Genomic DNA, 6,000 nt, shown 5'->3' with positions numbered 1-6,000 from the left:
TTCTCTCCCTCTGCCTTGTGTGCCCCAGGGATCAAATTCAGGTCTTAGTCTGGCAGCGAGTGCTCACGCCCTGAGCTGTCTCGATGGCTCCAGCTTGGTCTGGTTTTTATCACATTTATTTATTTCTTCATCTATCTATCTATCTATCTATCTATCTATCTATCTATCTATCTATCTATCTACCTATCTATCTACCTATCTATCTACCATGTGTATATGCATGTGTGTGTGTGTTTGTATTAAGTGGTGGTTTTGGTTTGTCTGTTTTGAGACAGGGTCTTGGTATGAACATCCAGGATAGTCTCAGACTTGGTATCCTCCTGCCTCATCCTCAAGCATTGGACTCACAGATGTGCATCACCGTGACCAGCAACTTCTCTGATTTTCTAATAAAGGAATTCCGAAGATGCAAGCTGAACCTCCAGAAACGGACTGTGATCTAAATGGCGTGTGGCAAGTGTCCACCCTGCAGACATCTATATACAAACACTGAAGGGTGGCCCCAGCCACAAAACCACCCTGGGTCCAATTCTAAAGAATGTCCCCTCTGGAAGACCCTGGGTAGGGACAATGGGTTCTCTTGTGCTCTTCTTCACAATGTCAAATAAACTTAGCAATGAGCTCAGCAAAAATCTTGTCTGAGATAAATAAATAAATAAATAAATAAGGCTGGAAATACAGCTCAGTGGTTAAAAACTTTTGCAGAGGACCTGAGTTTGATTCCCAACACCCATATGAGTGGCTCAGAACTGCATGAAAACTTCCAGATTCAGGGAATCCAATGTGCACCACACACACACACACACACACACACACACAATTTTTTAATTAAAATTTTTTAAAGATTTATTTATTTATCATATGTAAGTACACTATAGCTGTCTTCAGGACACCCAGAAGAGGGCACCAGATCTCATTACAGAGGGTTGTGAGCTACCATGTGGTTGCTGGGATTTGAACTCAGGACCTCTGGAAGAAATTAATTTTTTTTTAATTGAGAAAAGAAAGGAAGGAGGGATGCCAGCCCAACCCGTGGGACACAGGTCACGTGAGTACTGTGCTCTGAGGACTTGACGCCCCAGAGAGCCCCGGGCTCCAGAGGTCTTGTTTCCCGATGCACAGCCTAGTACAGCAGACAAGCAGAGCTGACAGATGGCCCACCACATGGACGGAAGAGTGAGGAGCAGGTGTAGAGGGGGACTGGACACTGGCCTTCTTCCCCGGACCTCAAAACTGAGCACATTTGTACCTCAGCTGAGTCTCTGCTCCCCTGCGACAGTCACAGGAGGAAGCCAAGGCCACACAGTTTTGAACGGCCACCTGGCTTCCTGCTCCACACAGCCCAGAGGGGACACAGTCTGTGTGGTGTGGTTGGAGTCACTTTCTAAGTCACTGCTGTTGCTCCCCTCTCCTGGGGCTCCACACCGCCCCCCCCAGCCCATTCTGGGGCTGCTCTGCTCTCCTCCCTCCCCCCTCTGGAAACAAGAGCCTTCCCAGTCTCACTAGGGGGAGGGTAAAGGGTCCCTGAATCCTGAGAGAACCTGACAAGCCTGCTGGGACCTCCTCATGAGAAGCCCTGCCGGAACTTGATGACTGACAGTTGGTATCCAGGACAGGACCCTGAGGTGGAGGGACCACACGGGATAACATCTGAGGGATATGATGAAGAACTCACGTCGCTTAAAAGGACGCTCAGGGTCGGGATTCGATCACTCCAGCAAGAGACAGGGGAGCAGTGTTGAACCTGCATAGCTAACGCAATTTTTCCATAAATCAAATGCTGTTAAGGAAGAAGAAAAGGAAAGGAGGCGGAGGATGAGGAAAGGAAGAATAAGAGGAGGGAGAGAGGAGGTGGGGGAGGAGCGGGGGAAGATGAGTCTACTAAGGCTGGAGCTGCTGTTCTCTCTCTGTGTCTCTGTCTCTGTCTCTCTGTCTCTCTCTGTCTCTCTGTCTCTCTCTCTCTCTCTCTATCTCTCTCTCTATCTCTCTCTCTCTCTCTGTAGATGTTTTTATAGCACAAGCAAGTTCCCCTGAGTTCGTCCCCAGCACAGGGGTGGAGGGACTATTAATGTTTTGGTGCTAGGGATATAATCCAAAGTCTTGCTAATGCCAGCTATGAGTTCTTTCCTGCATAGCAGGATTCCCTATAATCATGCCAGCATAGACGGTCCACACCACTGCATGTACAGATGATCCCTTATTATGGGCTTGAGCCATAGGACAGAGCTCCCAACTGAGCCCTATCCACAGATGACTCTAGGAGGTTCCTGGCATGGTGCCCTGGGGTCCAAGGACCTGGGCTCTGCAAGGCAGAAGAGTGAGCAAACACACCTTTAATCCTAGCACTCGGGAGGCAGAGGCAGGACATCTCTGAGTTCAAGGCCAGCCTGGTCTATACAGGGAGTTCCGGAACAACCAGAATTACACAGAGAAATGCTGTTTTGAAACACACACACATACACACACACACACAAACAAACAAAAACAAAAACAAAGAAAAGGAAGAAGAGGATGAGGGAGAGGAGGGGGAGGAAGGGCCAAGTGTGCTCACTTGCAGCCAATCTGATTACCAGATTCTCTAAGCTAGTGTTATCCAAGGAATATTTAGTTATATCCAACTCATCTGTCCTCAACCGAGGGGCTTGTGAAGGTAGGCTGGGGAGCTAGCTTAGCGGTTAAGCTCTTACCTCTCTTCCAGAGGACCCAAGTTCAGTTCCCCATACCCACCTCAGCTGGCTCACAACTTTAGCTCCAGGCAAACTGATGCTGCCTTCTGGCTTCCTTAGGCACCTGCATGCATGTGGTGCATATAACTTTATCCGGGTGTGTACACACACATAATTTAAAATATAAACAAACACACAAACATAAAACCTGTTCTAAAAAAAAAGTGGGGGGCACAAGCTTATGGCCAGGCAGGCAGGAAGGATCTGTGACTATACAGTCAGGACTTCGGTTCTCAGTTGTGTCTATAGGCACCTGGCTGTCCCAGAGACCTTTCAGAAAGACTTTCCAGAAGGCCACAAAGACAAACAGCCTCTGACCCCAAGGGTGTTAATGGAATGTTCCAGAAGCTTTGTGACTACAGAAGAGAAGCAAAGAGAAAGAGTTCTATACAAACTAACTGTGGCCAGTTTTCCTGAAAAGCTTTTAAGTAAACATCATCGCCTGTTTTTTGTTAAAATGTTACTCCTGTCCAAGTTGCTATTTTTAAGAGAGTAGATATTTTAAAAACATTTCTTTCCATGTCTAATAGATTGAATACTCATCAAAACTACCCACATGGCAAATATTCACAAATTTTAGCATTGTGAAGGAGTCCTAAGACCAGGCTCTGAGAGTGAGGCCTGGGCCCACACTCTAGGTCTTCCAGAGCATTCTAAACTGGGAGTATTAATCTAATGGGTCTGAGGCGCCATCTAGTGGCCATGGTAAGCACACCGGGTACAGAGCCTGTCATCAGAGATTCCAACACCAGCCTTGGTCAGGGACCACACCAGCTGCACTGCAATGTGTCCACTGAGCAATGCCAGCATCTAAGGCTGGTCTTCCCCTGTGGTTTCGCCTTCTATGTCATGGGAGGCTGAGCAGCCTCCTTGCCTCCACCAGCAGATGCCTACAGCAGTCCTCTGACGCAGGGTCTTCAGGCTGAAGATCCCATGACATAGAAGGAGAAATATCTCCCCCCAGCTTATCTTCATATCTCTTCACATCATGCATTAGCTCCTTGTGCTTCTTCTCCCGGACCTACCCTGCACCTGCACCAGCTCTGGGCATCTTGCCCATGCGGTGCATGTCTTCCGCGTGGTCCATCCTTCTCCCCTCCCCCACCCTATGGTTAGCTTTACCCATCTCCTATTCTCAAACCTATGGCAACGTGAAAATCAAAGATGGTCTTTCGTTGCGGGCACGTGCCTGGACCTTTCTCTTAGACACTCTTGCCCCTATACCTCCCCGGGACTTTAAAACACGATGTTTCAAGGTTGCCTTGCTGGAAATTACCCGCGTGCTGGTGTGAGGGCTGTCCTCAAGTATGGCTGCCTCCAATGTCAGGGTATATCTGATTATTCTTTTCTGTGCCTGTTCTGATCTAAGTGGAGTGGGATCTCAGGTAGAAGCAGTTGAAGATTATCTTAGATCAACCTCAAGGTGTTGTTAGATCTGCAACAGATGACCTGCCCTGGTCCAGTTTGGATATGCAGTACAATTCCCCCAATCCAAAGACTCAGATTTCGGAAATACAGTCCCCAGTGCAATGTCCAGAGCTAGAGTTTTTGAGGAAGTAATTGAATTTTGAGGGCTCTGACCCTCCGTGCTTTCAAGGATTTGTAATTTGATGGCATTCTTGAAAAGGGCCTCAGTACAGGAAGTGGGTCACTAAATGTGTGACTTTAAAGGGTATATCTGGAATAAAAAGGTATATCCTATTCCACAGCACGTATTCATTCTCTCTGCTTCCTGGTCATCGGGAGGTGAGCAGCTCACTCCACCACGTGCTCCCCACCGTGGTCCTCCGCCTCAACACAAGCCCACAGCAATGGCGCAAACGACTAGACAGACACTTCTGAAATCATGCGCCCAAACAAATATGTTCTCCTTCTAAATCGCTGCATTTTGTCAGTGACAACACACCCACAAAGACTCCAGTCTGGAGGCATGGAGGCTGGTGATAGAGATGGGAAGCTTGTCTTAGTCGGGGTTTCTACTGCTGTGACTGAGCATTATAACCAAAAGCAGCATGGGGAGGAAAGAGCTCATTTCTCTTACATTTCCATATCATGGTTCACTTTGGAAGGAAGTCAGGGCAGGACCCTGGAGGCAGGAGCTGCTGCAGAGGCCACGGAGGGCGGGCGATGTTTACTGTACTGCTTGTCACGGCTAGCTCAGCCTACTTTCTTAGACACCCCAGGATCACCAGCCCAGAGGACGGCACCACCACAATGGGCTAGGGCCACCAACATCATTATTAATTAAGAAAACACCCCAAGCCCTGCAGTGGTGGCACACGCCTGTAATCCCAGCACTTGGGAGGCAGAGGCAGGCGGATTTCTGAGTTTGAGGCCAGCCTGGTCTACAGAGTGAGTTCCAGGACAGCCAGGACTACACAGAGAAACCCTGTCTCGAAAAACCAAACCAACCAAACAAAAAACCACCCCCAGGCTTGCCTACAGCCCAGTCTTATAGAGGCACCTTCTCATTTGGGGCTCCCTCCTCTCCAATGATTCTAGCTTGTGTCGAGTCGGCATAAAACTAGCCAGCACACAGGTATATCACCAGTACCTGAGGCTGAACACCCAGCGTAGCTCCGCCGCCGCCTCACTTCATTTCTTCCGGACTCATTCTCGTGAGCACAGAGGGTCTCCCCATTTCAGTAACCACCTGAGGATGGACCCAGCCTATAGCACTTACTGACCTCCTCAGAAACAAGCTTCTTGGTCTGGAGAGATGGCTCAGAGGTTGAGAGCACTGACTGCTCTTCCAGAGGTCCTGAGTTCAATTCCCAGGAACTGCATGGTGGCTCACAACCATCTGTAATGGGATCTGGCACCCTCTTCTGCCACGCAGGCACATGTGCAGGCAGTTACTATGTACATAATAAATAAATCTGAAAGAAGGAAGAAAGGAATGAAGGAAAGAAAGAAAGAAAGAAAGAAAGAAAGAAAGAAAGAAAGAAAGAAAGAAAGAAAGAAAGAAAGAAAGAAGAAAGGGGAGGTTTTTTGTAAGCCCCAGATGTATAAACTCTGAGCCCCACTGTGGGAACTCTCACGGACAGATTCAGAACTACCAACTTCTCATCACCATCTTTATAGAACCGAAGGCACCTGACACTGATCTCCCATGGCTCAGGTTCTATGGGGGGTCAGTACGTCCTATTTTTATATTTGAGCATCATCTACAGCTTCTAAACAACAGAAAAATTCCATTCTGAACCATGAAACCCCTAGTCCAGCAGTGTCATGTACACTAATACCATGTATTTGTTTATTTTGCATGTGTGTG

The sequence above is a fragment of the Apodemus sylvaticus genome, chromosome 10 (assembly GCF_947179515.1).
Source record: "Apodemus sylvaticus chromosome 10, mApoSyl1.1, whole genome shotgun sequence".
NCBI lineage: Eukaryota > Metazoa > Chordata > Mammalia > Rodentia > Muridae > Apodemus > Apodemus sylvaticus.
This window is presented reverse-complemented; position numbering follows the sequence as displayed.